The 14760-nt window shown below is 42.4% G+C and overlaps 1 long non-coding RNA gene across 9 annotated transcripts in view; it reads right to left on the bottom strand.

Moving 5' to 3' along the window:
- LOC123023099 overlaps positions 1-14760 on the bottom strand; it is a 189157-nt gene that overhangs the window by 108925 nt on the left and 65472 nt on the right. Inside the window, exons 1-2 of one of the 9 annotated variants that reach the window (XR_006414637.1) lie at positions 6671-6683; positions 899-901 (exon numbers count right to left, since the gene is read on the bottom strand). The exons of the other annotated variants lie outside the window; for them this stretch is intronic. This is a non-coding gene — a long non-coding RNA (uncharacterized LOC123023099). Of the gene's footprint in view, positions 1-898; positions 902-6670; positions 6684-14760 lie in introns of those variants that run through there. 9 annotated transcript variants of the gene reach the window in all.

The raw sequence follows: 14760 nt of genomic DNA, 5'->3' as shown, positions 1-14760 counted from the left end.
TCATTGATCTGGAAGGCTGTATTGGCTTAGTTCGATTTCGTTTACTGCTGAAAAGACAATCAGGCTTTTGCATATTCATCAAACTAAAACTGAAAAACAAGTTACAAACAAAGGAATGAAACTAAGCAAAACATAAATAATTTAACAGATCATTAACAACTGATTGGTGTACTAGACATTATTAGATTATTAAATGAAGATAGCTCATTGACTGGTGTTACATGTGGAAATAAAGAATTTCCTCTTCCTTTGAACAAATTTAACATTGCAATATGACACAAAGCATTCCGTCTAAGACAATTAGAATTTTGTCTAGAGGGGAGTTTTCAACAGTAAGGGGATCAAGTATTGAATCCTCAATACAAATATAATAGGAATTCCAAAGAAAGTGGACCAAATCTTCTGCTTCTGACATCCAGTTGAACAACAACTATCCACTTTATTGTGGCTGTTATAGCATCCCTTAATGCTATAAGGGATGCTGGAGAATGCTGGAAGTTATGGAAAAATTTTCTGCCTAAACATGCATAGGATTGAGCCCTTAACTTCCATTAACTGCAAGGAGTTTATCAATCTCCATTTAGTTAAAAAGCCACCTAAAACTATAACAGCAGATGAAATACATTAATCAGGCAGGTTCCGCTATACAGAACTATGGAACTGAACTTGGCCACTGGGACAGCTGTAATGTGAAAAATCATGCTCAGATCAGATGTCTTTAGACTTCCAGACAAACACCATCAGAGTTCCTTGCAATCAAAAAGCCCATTGAAAGACCCAGTTCAGGAATAATTTTGCATGCCTTGGTGGTCTGTATTCTGTTACCAGGTTACCATGTTTTGAGCAGGGCAATAAGAAAGGCCTGTTGAAAAGCTATCTTAAGTCAAAAATAGATAACCATCTTCTGATCTTAAGTTCCCCCTTGGACCTCCAAGTTGACTTCCAACTTGGTTCACACATTATGTAACAGCAAAACCTGCATGTTCAACCAACCAAATATGTACCGAAGAACAAACTGAAGCTCTTTAACATGGATACCTACATCATACTTGGATTTCCAAACAGCTTTCACACTTTTCACTATTCTAGGCTGATGTCATAAAGGAGCTCTTGAAAACAAAATGCAACTTTTCAAAGGAAATGTGGGTATTTCAAGAGCCCATAATGGAGAAAAGAAGCTTGAAAGGAAGAGTAGAGCAAGCAGCTTCAGATGGGGTTCAAATTCATCACTGGCTTCAAATTTATGGACAGAGGCTTACATGGGATAAATAATTTAATGACATTACATATGTCAATTGGCTTAGCTAATAAGTTGTTTGTGATGGCCACTCCTAATGATGTGATTGATACAATTGCTGCTTCTTGCAGTAGTTTAAAATAGGCTATGCTTTCACCAAAAGGGGTGAAATCAATAGATGGGGTAAAAGATATGCACCCCCTTCCTCCATCAGGTTCTCTGCTGCCAATGTTCTCAGCAGTCCATCCACTCGACAACAGAGGCAGGTTGTTGTGCCCTCAGGCAGTGTTGGGAGCCATGGTGCACAGGCACCAGCCCTACTTTAGGGAAGCTAATGCAATCTGTTATTTTCCTTCAGGCTTCCTTGTAGCCTCTGAACTTAGATGTAATCTTCACAGTTGCTGGGGAGAGGAATACACTTTCCCAGCAACAATATCTTGTTCTCTGTTGTAATGCAAATTAATTTGGAGTGGCTGCATCTTGAATAGGCAGTTAAGATCCATTCACTTTACAAAAGGACCTGTTCCTAAGCCAGTGAAGATTTCCATCTGCTTGCAGTCTTAGATCCACTCTGGATGTGTGGTTACATTGGGACTGTCATGATGAGTGCCTGCACTTCAGAACTGCCCACAACACTGCTGGAAAGGAGTGTTTTGTACTGGCTGCTGAGCTGAGGCATCACAAGGCAGCCTCTAGAACCCCAGGATGAAAGAAGTGAAGTGAGTAACGCAGCCATCCCTACAAAAAGAAGCCACATCACTTTTCTCAAAACAATAATAATAAATAAATAAATAGCTAAACAAATGCAAGGTGTTGGCTTTGACCTTTAAAGCCTTAAGTGGCTGAGGTCTACAATACTTGACGGAGTGCTTCCCCAGTCACAATCTGCTCTGAACTTTACTTTGCTCCACTTCAGGAGCTTTGAGTACCAACCTCAAGGGAGGCTTGGGAGGTGGCAACAGGAGGGAGGACTTTGACTTCCCTACGGAGGCCTGCCTGGTGTCAACCTTGTCCTTAGTGCCAAGTTAAGACAGTCCTTCATGCTGAAGCTTTTAAGGATATGCAGGGATATCCAAGGGCTTTTGAGGATTACTCATGCCAGTTTTTTCTTTTTACAGGACTATTCTTCATGGTGTGTTCTTAGTTGTTCTCTTCTGTTTAAAACATTCACATATTTTATAAGATTTTATGGCATTTTACTCTACTGTACTGTTATAAACCACTCAGAGAGCTCCAGTTATTGGGTAGTATAGACATGGGATTAATTAATTTATAAACACTTAAGGTTGTTTTGATGGCTCAGGTGCACTAAAACTATCTGCACACTAAAAGGTAACTGATTCATATAAAAGGATCTCACATATGTAGAAACAATAGAGTCCTGTTGCACCTTAAAGACAAATAAAATTATTATGCTATTTGTTTTTGTGCACTAGTGACTCTAGCCCATGAAAGCTTATATCATAATTAATTGTTTAATCCTTAAGGTGTCACAGGATTCTTTGCAACAGCTTAAAGAGGGGAGCTCCCTGGTTATTGTTGCAATGGAAGGCACCTGAATAACTAAGGGTGCCTCCAGAGGAGGCTTTCCTATCATCACCCTGCCTCATTCATAGAATTTTTACAAGGAGTTCAGACACAGTCTTTTCCCATTAGTAAGCCTCCCACATTAGTTGCAAAATACCCTCCAATTTATAGTAACATAGAAACAGAGCGAGTCAGAAGGGGCCTCCCAGGCCATCCAGCCTGACCCCTGGCTCCAGGATAGTACTAGGATCTCTTCCTTCTTGAGGCACACGTAACCGGCTACGGAGATGCACGGGCTGCTCCATGTGCTGATGAAGGCTTTGCTTTTAGGCATGAAACCACGGATCACCTTAGAGCTGTGTCACCAGGACCCCTCCAGATGGGGTTTTAAGGTGCCATCAGCTTGTCTTGTTAGCAGGAGTTCCTGGACTGCCCACATGACATTGCTGGTCATCCTGTGTCATGCCATGTTTTCCCCCGACTTCTCCCATATTTTCTCATATTGAGAAAAACCCATTAATTATTTCCTTGCGTGCCATTATCCGTTACAAAAAGTGTGACTGTCTGATTTCAGGAGTATGCAGTGTTTTGCGGAGGCACAGCTGTGTGGCGTTTAAGGCAGTGGCGCTGGGGGCATGTTTGCATGGGGACCAGACAGCCACATTCTTTCTTTGCTCACTGTACCTTCCCAGCGCTGCTGCTCTTTCTTTCATTCCCCCTCCTCATCACACACCCATATTAGAAACAAAATAAACGGTGGTGTGTCTGTGAAGCAACTTAACAGTATTTGCAGAGTATTTGTATCTCCTCCTCCTCCTCCTCTCCTCCTGCTCCTCTCCTCCTCCTCTGAATGGATACTATTTTTTTTCTTTTTCAAATCCCCATGGAGGTAGAGGCTGAATGTAAAGGAAAAATCTGGTAGTGGCAGGGAAAATTTTAACTCTTCACTTCCAGAACTCCAAACTAGGCCAGTCTGCACTTACAAAGGAGTAAAAGCACAGCAATGAACCATGAGACTTCCAGAAGTGCAGAGTTCTGGAAAAGGAAAAGGAAATCCCATGTTGGCACAATTGGAGACAGCAGCAAAGGAAGGAAGAGCTTGGACTGCCCCTCTTCTTACTGGTATGGACAGAAGCTTGTAACATGCAGTAGCAATTTCCCTGACAGTGTGGGCAGTACATGGAATTTCTGCTTGCAGTTTTCAAAGGAAGTCAAATAATCCTTGGCCCTAGGAGCCTTCTATTGGAAGAGCCACCTAACTTACATAGTAAGGCTGGCCAGACCTGCTGCTAAGTGGACTCTCTCCTGTCTGTTGGACTCACAATTTCATATTGTGTGCTTACTGTGCTACCAGGAAAGTCAACACAGAGGTGGGCAGATGTTGCACAGCTTGGAAGTGTGTTTGAGATACAGTAAGACTCCACATTGTACATTTTGCCCAGAAAAAAGGAGTTTGCACCACTAAGAACTCACATATGAATATATTGTGCTCAGATGTATGCAACTAGATCTGTGCAGTGTAGGGCCACAAGGATGGTGGCCGGATTGCAGGGAAAGCCATATGAGGCGAGACTAGGTCTTTTCAGCCTGGAGGAGACTCCAAGGGGATCTGTTGGCAACATATAGGTATGTGAGGGGGTGTCACACAGAGGTGGGTAGAGACCTGTTCTACCCTGCAGAGGAGGGCAGGACACACTCCAACGGAGCAAAGCTCAGGGAACCAAGGTTCAATTTGGATGCCAGGAAGTACTTCCTGACAGTTAGGACCCCTAGAGTATGGAATGGGCTTCACAGGAGGTGGTTTAAGTCCCATCGGTGAGGGTGTTCAAGGATAGGCTAGACATGCACATGGTAGGCATGTCATGAGCAGAGCCAGCTAGAGCCAAGGGTCAGACTAGATGACCTCTTCTGACTCGCTATGTTTCTATGGTTCAACTAAGATTTATGTTGTTAAATAAACTGTACTAGAAAAGCAATTGAGATTGCACAAGAATGTCTGCTGGAACAAAAGGATAAACCACAGGCAAAGCTTATTTTATTCAGACAGGAATCTTATCCTGTGCCTTATGGTGGGCAGAAAATCAATAGACGCAGCTTCTCCCTCATTGGGCATCCTATGTAGGAAAAGCTTCACTAATTTTTGCGACAAACAACTAGTATATGAGTTCTGTGAAAAAATGAGTGCAGACTATCCATAGGCACATGCGATCATCCCTCCAACCCTTAGGACCAGGCCTAACACAGAATATACGCATAGTAACATAGAAACAGAGCGAGTCAGCAGAGGCCTCCCGGGCCATCTAGTCTGACCCGGTTCTAGCTGGCTCCACTCACGACATGCCAACCATGTGCATGTCTAAGCCTATCCCTGAACTCCCTCACTGATGGGGCTTCAACCACCTCCCATGAAAACCATTCCATACTCTAGGGGTCCTAACTGTCAGGAAGTACTTCCTAGCATCTAAATTGAACTTTGGTTCACTGAGCTTTGCTCCATTGGAATGCGTCCTGCCCTCTTCTACAGGGGGGAATAGGTCTCTACCCACCTCCATGTGATACCCCCTCACATAGCTGAAAAGACCCAGTTCCCTCAGTCTCGCCTCATATGGCTTTTCCTGCAATCCAGCCGCCATCCTTGTGGCCCTACGCTGCACTGATTCTAACAGCTACTTGGTCTCTGGGCTTAATGCTTGAGCACAAAACATGAAATGTTAGAAGCATCACTACACAAAGCAGGTGCCTTATGCCTTTGGTTACTTCTCATGCCGAGAGCAAAACTCAGTATGGACCAGGTGTGTAGAACTGAGGCCAGGGATCAATCAACTGATTCTTTGGTGGTTTCCTAAGTTTTGCATGATTTGTTTTTTTCAGTTTTTCCCCCATCCTAAAGGATGAGTTGCCTCCCCAAGGCTCAGTTACTCAAATGTTGAATAGGTTAATACACTGTGAAATGCTGGATTTGCTCCTATTGTCTCTGGCTTGCCCACCCCTGGAATGCAGCCCCTGACAGCACGGTCTCCAAAACGCAATTTGGCTCTTGAACTGAAAGAGGTTCTGCACCCCTGGGGAGAGGCACTTGGCAGGTCTATTGAGATAAAGCTGCAGTCATTCCTGTCAGCACTGTGGATGGCCAGAAAAACAGCTAAAATCCAGAGACAAATTTGGGATGCAGAGATGGAATAGAAGCATCTGATCCTCAAAATAATTGCTGTGCAGACATACTTGTTACTCTCCCAATCACAGAAAGCTGTCTTAAACTGTTAGGTCAACTAATGCACCTTCTGTTTACTCCAGCCTTCCCCAACCTGTTGCTCTCCAGATGTATTGGACTCCATCTTCCTCAGGCTGGCTAGAGATTCTAGGAGTCGAGCCCAACAAATCTAGAGGGCAGAAGGTTGGAGAAGACTGGTCTATTCCTAGTTGCAGTGACTTTCCAAGGTCACAGACAGGGCAAAATGCCTCTCTCCTTTATCAAAGGTCAAATCTGGGACATTCTACATGTAAAGTGTGTACATGAGCTATGGCCACTGTGCTCATGATGATGAAGTACTTTATAGAAACACAGAAACAGAGCAAGTTGAAAGGGGACTCCCGGTCATCTAGTCTGACCCCAGGCTCCAGCCGGCTCTGCTCATGACATGCCTACCATGTACTTCACACATGATTCTCCCCTTTCCTACAATGGTTCATGAGTGTTGCAGAAGCGAGGAGAAGAGAGAAAAAGCTTGTGCACACCAATAGGCAATATCATCTAGGATGATCACATACACATCTTTCCAGTTCTGTTTATTTGCCTTTTGCTCCTAAGAGCACATCCTCATGGTGGCTAACAGCAGAATACAAACTGCAATATAAATACAATTTGAATTGAAGACATTTAGAAGCAAACAATGACTAAACAAAGACTGGATTTCTTTTCTAGTTGTGAGCTGTTTTGCACATGACACAGCACAACAAAACTGCATCCAGGAAAAATAATACTTCTGTGAGAACTTCACATGTCACAATATCCATTGCCATTTTCTTCACACCAGTGTGCTGGGAGACATCCTAAGTGAATGGCTGTAGCACATGTTTTGCATGCATAGTTCAAGCCCTAATATCTCCAGAGAGGGCTAAAAAAGACCTGTGTCTGAAACTCTGCAGAAACTCTACAGTTGGTAGTGCGCTTGATTAACCAATTGTCTTGATGCTATAGAAGGCATTTTCTCATACAAGTAAATCCCAAGTGTTATTAGCAGCTTAGCTTGCCATATTTCCCCTACCCTTGTAAACCCTAAAAGAGTCCCAAGGAGTATTATTTTTCCTCTTCACTGTCTTGAACATAAGGAATATCTTCAAATGTGAAATGGAAGATCCGTTGTCTGATCACTCAACATCAAAAAAACCCTTTAAAGTATTAGGTAGGGAGCTCCAAACAGGATTGAAGGTGAAGGAGCAGCACTGGATAAGGGTTTATGTGTTTACCAAAGCTATGGCTGAATGCTCAGAGTGACATTTAAAAACAAAAAAAATACAGTACATAAATGATGCCAGATTAAAACAAGCATTCCCTACAACTAAGGTAAACAGACATGGTATTAGGTGATATAGGCAAGTATAAGATTTTTTAGTAGGGCTGAAAAAAATAATAAAAAGTGGATCCAGTCAAAACTCCCTGGAATAGGAGTTCTACAGCTGGGAATTCCACAAATGAAAAGACCCCAAATCCTGCCATCATACACCTTACTTCCAAGGATGGTATGGGGGTTCATGGAGCATAGCCACTGCATGCAATCTTAATAGTCAGGTTCATGTGGGGCCTGGCACTTTTACCCGAGTTGTTTTAAACTGTATCTCACATGTTACTTTCCTTATCTAAAGGTCACCCTCCAGACCCACAATTAGATCCATAGGGGGAATCAAAGAGATTCATGGAGGAGGAAAATGGTTTCACTTGTTATTAGAGCAAATCTGAGCTGTATTAGAATTTTAACTTAAAATGTTGAACAAAATGCCCCAAAGAGAAGAGGGTGTTTAACTCTCTCCCTACACTGTTTTCCTTATCCAAATGCCACCTCCCTGTGCCATAAATCTCACTGGGGTTGGGGAACTTAAACCTTTGCAGCTATGTTTTCTCCTCACCCAGATGAAAAGTTGGAGGCAGGGGACTTAGATAAGGAAGGCAGTGCAGAAAGGGGATCCTTAAGCTCTCCCCAAACGCTATAATTCCAACTTTAAAAAAAGAAACAGCGGCGAGATCCCATGTCTGTTCTAACTTTTAAAAAAGTTGGGAGATCCAATCACTGATCTTCCATGCATGACATCTACTTTGGCTTGAGAAGTGAGATTGTAACATAAAAGGTAGAGGTGGAGAAAAGGATGTCCCTTGGGTTAACAAATTTCTAGGCAACTTTTGTTCAGCTCGTCAGGTTCTTAAATGACTGTAAACAAACGCCACAAACCAAGCCAGCCTCAGAAACATTTAAGATAGATTCTAATGATGAATGAAACCTTTTTCCTCCTTTCTTCTCCCAGCCTCTCCCCACCCCACCCCACCCCCAACCTCCTTTCCAGGACAGGGAAGGGAAGGGAAGGGGATGGGGTTGGGGTTGGATAGGGGAACACTGCTAACGGAAAAATACATTTTAGAGGGATCCTTGCCAGGAAACCATATGCACATCTGCTCTTAACGGGTTTCAGCTGAAACTACTGAAAATATACATGGGTCTATTTATATGGAACAGCTTGTATACATGATAAGATTACAATTTGGAGGATAACAATAGGCTTAACTATGGAAAAAGTAAGCCTTTAAAACTTCTTCTCCACACATGTCCATAACATTTTACCACATATGCTGTTGAGGGGGACCAAAATTTGTTGAGAATTAGGAAAATCTCAGTATTTCCAGATTAGCAGCAAACAAAATCAAGATGTGCCAAGGCCTCTTTTTGCCAGCACTTAACTCCTTACTTTACTGCAGAATTCTGAGTGACAACTTTGATCAGGCTGATTGTGAAGGATATGGGTCAAAAGCAATCAAATTAGCATTTTGGAAACCTCTCTGCAATCTTGTTTTAAGGCCAGTGCAGATGTTGGGTACTCTTCTCCTTATGTGGTATAGGTAAGACTGTTTCCTCCATTCTTGAGCAATCCCAGTGTGCTGAACCTCAACTTCACCATCTCCAGCCAGCATAGCCAATGACCATACAGGATGAGGATGATGGAAATTGTGGTCCAAAACATCTAGAGGACACCAGGTTGGAAGAAAGCTGATGCACAGAGTATAGCACCTTCTCAATCATCTATGCTGGATCTAGCACTTCAAGGTAGGACTCTGCTCACACAGGCTCACTGCCCCTGAATTTTGGGGATCCTCCCTCCCCATTGAAACACCACAGCTCAGCCCATTCAGCCAGTCTCCTCTCTATGCGGTATTTTCAAGGGGCTGGAGGAACTGGTGTGGGAAGGTGGTGAGATCTGATTTAAATCTGGATCCAAACCCCAATGTGAAAATGTCAGAACAAAGACTCTCCTTACATTGAAGGAAAATTCACAGGGATGGACTGTACAGTGTAATAACCACTGGAAGGAGCAACATGGTGGGAATGGTTACAGGAGCAGGTGAAAAGGCTATTTTAGTAAGAGCCAATGTGGTGTAGTGGTTAAGAGCACAGATCTGAGACTCAGCCATCCCTGCTCAGTCATGCAGCCAAATGAGTGACTTTTGCCTCAGTCCAACATACCTCACAGGGTTGTTGTTGTGGGGATAAAAGTGAGAGCAGGAAGAAGAGAATGATGTTCTTTTTAAAAAAGGAGGGGTATGAATCTGATAACTAAACTAACTATCCTTAGAAACTGCCTTGTGGCATTCAGGATACTGGCTTTTTTTTACATGAAACATTTATTGCACTCTTGTCGTTCTCTACTTATGGATTCTTTAGACCATGTCGTGACCCTCCAGTTGTGCTTCTGTGTTTAACTAGCAGCTTCTGGGCAATTTTTTAGAGCAAAGAAAATGTGGCATTTAATTGTGAAGCAAAAGGAAGTCTGGTTCCTCTTTGGCACTACTCCATTATACCAAGTCCAACCTAGAGGTTTTGTAGTGGAAAAGTAGGAAAGAAAATGTTTCTCATATAGTGCCCAGATTTCAATTTGTGACAAAACCAAAATAAAGTGGATACAGCAGATTAATACACACCTGTAAAAAGTTCTCCATGAATGGCCTTGGCTACAGAGGTTGCCAGAACAACTGCAAAGCCTGATGGGAAGCACTCAGAACCTAGGAAATGCTAGCTGCCCAGGCTAGAAGGAAGCATTGGCGGCATGACTGGCTTCTCTGGATGGCAGCAAGGTAGACACAGTTTCTGCACAGAACTGAGTTTTAAGGTAACGCTGCACATTTAGAGAGTCTGCCTGCTTAAAGAATTCTTTGCACCTTTTTCCAAAATTGTGAATCCTGACATTCCTTTGAGGGAAGGCACAAGTTACATTGGTTCAAAGTGTTGCAATATCCTCAGTTGTCTTTGATCATCTTCTTCCAAACTGTGGGTTAATATAATGTCCTCTCTTCATATGCAGAACTTGGCAGTGCAGAATACAAATACGCCACATGAAGCGGAGGTATTAAAATTGTTCTATCAGAGACAATAAAGTAAAATTGCCATCCAACAAACCCTTTAAGGAGGTCTGACATATCCAGAGCAGATTTTTCATTTCCCACTACACCCTGCTGCGGATCTTCACCTGTTTTATTAAATCATAAAGTCTCTTTTTAATAAGTGACCCAGTGGAAAACAATAGTGAATGACAAGTTTCATTAGATTTGGATTTTTTTAAAGATGCAAGCAGAGTGTGGAAAGTGCATATTATTTGCTTTCTTTGCAGAGCTAATTGTGGTTCTTGTGTCTTTGTACGTGAGTTTCATCCTGTGAAATTGGTTACATGGCCTTTGCTTTTTTTAAAAGGAAATGCCTGCAATTTGATTCAAAGTTACTCTCAATGGCATAGAATGGTTGATGCCATATGGCTACAGACAAGATGGAGTTGTTCAAGGAGTTATAAGCAACCTGGGAGAGAAGTCACTGCTTTTTATTAATCTTGCTACTCTACTTTGGCCTCTGGGTAAAGAGGTTTAGCAGGTTTTTGTAACACTTTGAAAACCTGCCTAATCTGTTTGGTCAGAATTTTCAGTAGAACCAGCGAAACATGTGCATATCACCAGAAGCAAAGCCTCTCTCAAATCATGTTAAACAAGTTATTGCCTGATTCTATTCTATATTTGTCCTAAATATCTCACTTAGATATCTTTGCAGAGAGTGATTTCGAGAAAGTCTCTACATACAGCGTAGTGGGAAGGAAATATTGAAGAACCTTATCATAGGGAAAGATTGGAAAAGTAGGTCAAAAAGTGTTCTTCTCTCAAGGCACTAAGTAACTGTGCACCCGTGGGAACGGTGCCCTTGGAACCGGCGAAGTGTAGCTTGCCAGATTTCTACAGTGTGTTTGGTAGACACAGTCTTTCCAGTTACAGAGTTATTAGTGCTGAAAGGAAGCAGTAGTGGGGTCATCTCGTCCATCTCATTGCATCATGCTTTGATTTATTTCATTATCCTTAAGCCATCACTGATAGATGGTGCATGTCAAGTTGAGATGGTGATGTCACAACCTCCTCATGTTTCCTGTTCCATTCCACTAACCATTCTAATAACTACGGCAGCCTTTCTCCCCCACAAATCTACCCGGAGCGTCTGCTATTGCCGCACATAGCATCTCTATTCAATTTATTGTTGTGTTTTGTGCTGCCATTGTTAGCAAATAACTTCTTTTATTAGTAGCCTCCCATACTTTATTTGTAGAAGAGATCTCAATCTTTTTGTCTAGACTTAATGGGTGACTTAACTGGAGTTTTGCCATAGATTTCAATGCAGGAAGGCTTTCCTCTGATTTGGCTGTATAGGCTGTGAATAAAGGAGTCACCAGTTGGCAATTGGCAGTCTGGAGTCTCTGGGCTGAGGTCTCTAGCCCTGCTTTTATGGAGTGCTGCCCAGTCATGATGAAAATGAAATGGCCACTGTGCAAAGAAAAGATTCTGTACTCTTCTGCCAATGCAAATAACATTAATTAATTAAAGCAAATTTCTTTCTCTCTGTGCCTTTGGACAGTAGCCCAACTGGACTAATGTCACCAGACACCTGTGTTGCTAGTTAAAATAGAGCTCTTTGCAAGACATCAGCTGCCCAGGGCAGGGCAAGGTGCTCTTTGCCTTCTCTTCATGTGAATTATTATAAAATGCATTATAATCAAATGCATGCTATGACAGCATGGTGATCTGAATCTCTCCACAAATGATGTGAGGCAGGAAAAGGAAGCTGGGCTAGACAATGATGGTCTGGATTGCATTGTACCAAGTTGTACTTACATGCAACAAGGAAGAGAAAGCAAAGAGACACAATGGCAATGAGTTACCTGTCATTTCTAATTCTGCTCAGATTTAAGATCAGGCTAGAAGATATCCCTGAAAGATATCTCCACTGCTAGTGAGCTAAGCAGGAGATGCCTAAAGGAGGATTTAAGGAGAAGAATAAAGAGACTTCAATCTCATTCTATAATGCATATTCCTGTTTTATCCATTGATGCAAATACAGATCCTTGTTTTTGAAGATGTCATAATCATGTGATTGAAGAAGGCCTGACCATCCCAACTGTAATCATGTTTACTTGAAGCGAAATCCCATTGCTTCGAATGCTTCTTACTTCCATGAAAGTGTGTTTATTAGAATCCCCACTTAAATCCTTAGAGTTCCAGGTATTGATTGTGATGGTTCCATATACTTTTCATGCACCTGAGTAGCTTTTACAGGGAGAGAATGGTCAGAAATGAGTTTCAGACAATCCCCTCCTTTGCAATTTACTGCCTTGACTCTGACATTTACAGCATTATTGCCTTCAGTTTACAAGTTGAATATTTACACAAATGGATTTAGGTCAAGACGAAGGGCAGGTTTTAAATGTCCCGTGACTGTTGGCATTCTGAGCACGTTCTCATATGCTGCAGATTGCTGATTAACCCCCCAAATGCTGGCATTTCCCATGCTGCCAGATGCACAATTGCATAGGGTCCTAATCTGCAATGCCATGTCTTGCAGCTGCACACTGGATGTTGTTGGTCTTCCACAGAGTAAACAAGAGCCTAATCATAGTCATGGTGAGCTATATATTGAATATACGATAAGCAAAGTAAGCTGAATCAAAGAGAGAATGAGAAGGGTGGCAGGAATTATACAAAACAAACCACTCTCTTCCTTAAAACAAAGCAGGATTTCCTTGAACTGACAGGCCTTGTTTTGAAATGTTCACATGACTAAAAATAAAGTTGTCACTTTATTATTTTTGGTTCTACTCCTGTGCATTTACCAGCTGCCTGTCCGAGCAGGTTATTTTTATTTTTATTTTTTGCTGACATGGGGAAAATATTAGTTGTTTAATTCTAACACCATCAAGCTGCTGTTAAAGGCACAGAAATGGGGGCTGAAAGGTGGGGTGGGGCGGAACATGGCAGCACCAGCTCTATGCTCCACTGCACACATGGGCCCAGTTATTAGCCCTTCTTTCCATAGTCAGTCCACAGCCATTTTCCATTCCGAAAGAACCCAGTCTATAACTGTGGGTCAAGTTGCCGCAAGTTGGGCTCGTGCTAAAACAATCACGCAGCCGCTCCAGCACATGAGGAACTCTTCACAGATCTATGTGACCGGCATTTTCTTCATGCCAGTTGGATCAAGTCCACTGGCCCGAGCTGCACACTTTGCTTCCATCATTCAAAGCAGACAGCATTCTGTTCCTCGCGTCTTCAGTTCCCCACACGCTATATCCTGGCCCACAGCCTATGTCAGTACACACAGCAACTCATTCAGATAACACAGAGGCCCGGACAGCACGGGCTGCTCCAGGCACAAGACACTGCTAAGCTCCCCCAAATGTTGTAAAACGGGTCAGATTAGGATAAAGCAAACACATGCTGATGATGTTAACCAGCCATTGCTTTGGCTACCTGCCAGGTGACACCTAGTTTATTTCTGCATTAAAATGTGCTCTGCCAGCTTTGGAACTGGTTCTGTTTTGCAGTAATTGAAGGAGTATAAAGCAACATTCTTCTTGTTGATACAGACGTGATCTGTATTGTTTTCAATAATTGAAACACATGGTTCATATCAAGAGTGTAGCTTGTGGTTGATGCGGATGGAGTGGGGGATGGTGAGAAGGAGATCGCAAAGTTTATTCAGCTTATATAGATCTTAGTCTTTTCTTCAGAGTTCCAGCTTTCAGAGAGTCTTAGCAATTTCATTGCACTCAGCAGAAAGTGTCCAAACTGTGCCAAATGGGACACTCTTTAGATTAAAGCATCCAAATGGGACACTCTTGAGATTAAAGTGTCCAAAACTACGGCTCTTTGATGAGTTTTATGCTGCTCAGATAAATTTGCCCTTTTAAGGATTAAATGCTCTGTTGCCGTGGTGGTGGTGGGGAATCTAAAAATAGTCACCTATGTGGAATGAAAATAAATTCTCTCATCTCTCAGTATAATGTGTTATGTATTCAAGTTGCCTTCCATGTATTGATTATTGACATATGAACTTCTAAGATACTGTATAGTCAGACTTGGAAGGCATTTGCAATTACAGAACTTTGAAAGGGACAGGTATGCCTGGAAGCAAGCAACAGGTTTTTCTCAGAGTGCTGGAGGAGGCATGACAGGGGCTATGCACTGTCCCCCAAACACTTCTGATAAACATATTTTGCAAGCCTTTGTAGAGTTGCAGAAGGGCTGCTTTGAGTGGAAACAGCAGCAGAGCAAAAGGACGTGTATGACTATCTCTTCCATACCAGTTTCAATTATAGTCTGTTTCCAGAATAGTTTGACAGAGAAAGTAAGGAAGGGGCTGCTTTCCCATGCTGCCACTGCATGATGAGAATGACTCACTTGCAGGCTAGTGATTCTGGGGGCATTATTT

The sequence above is a fragment of the Varanus komodoensis genome, unplaced genomic scaffold (assembly GCF_004798865.1).
Source record: "Varanus komodoensis strain SLA01 unplaced genomic scaffold, ASM479886v1 scaffold2, whole genome shotgun sequence".
In the NCBI taxonomy this organism is placed as follows: Eukaryota; Metazoa; Chordata; class Lepidosauria; order Squamata; family Varanidae; genus Varanus; species Varanus komodoensis.
This window is presented reverse-complemented; position numbering and strand designations above follow the sequence as displayed.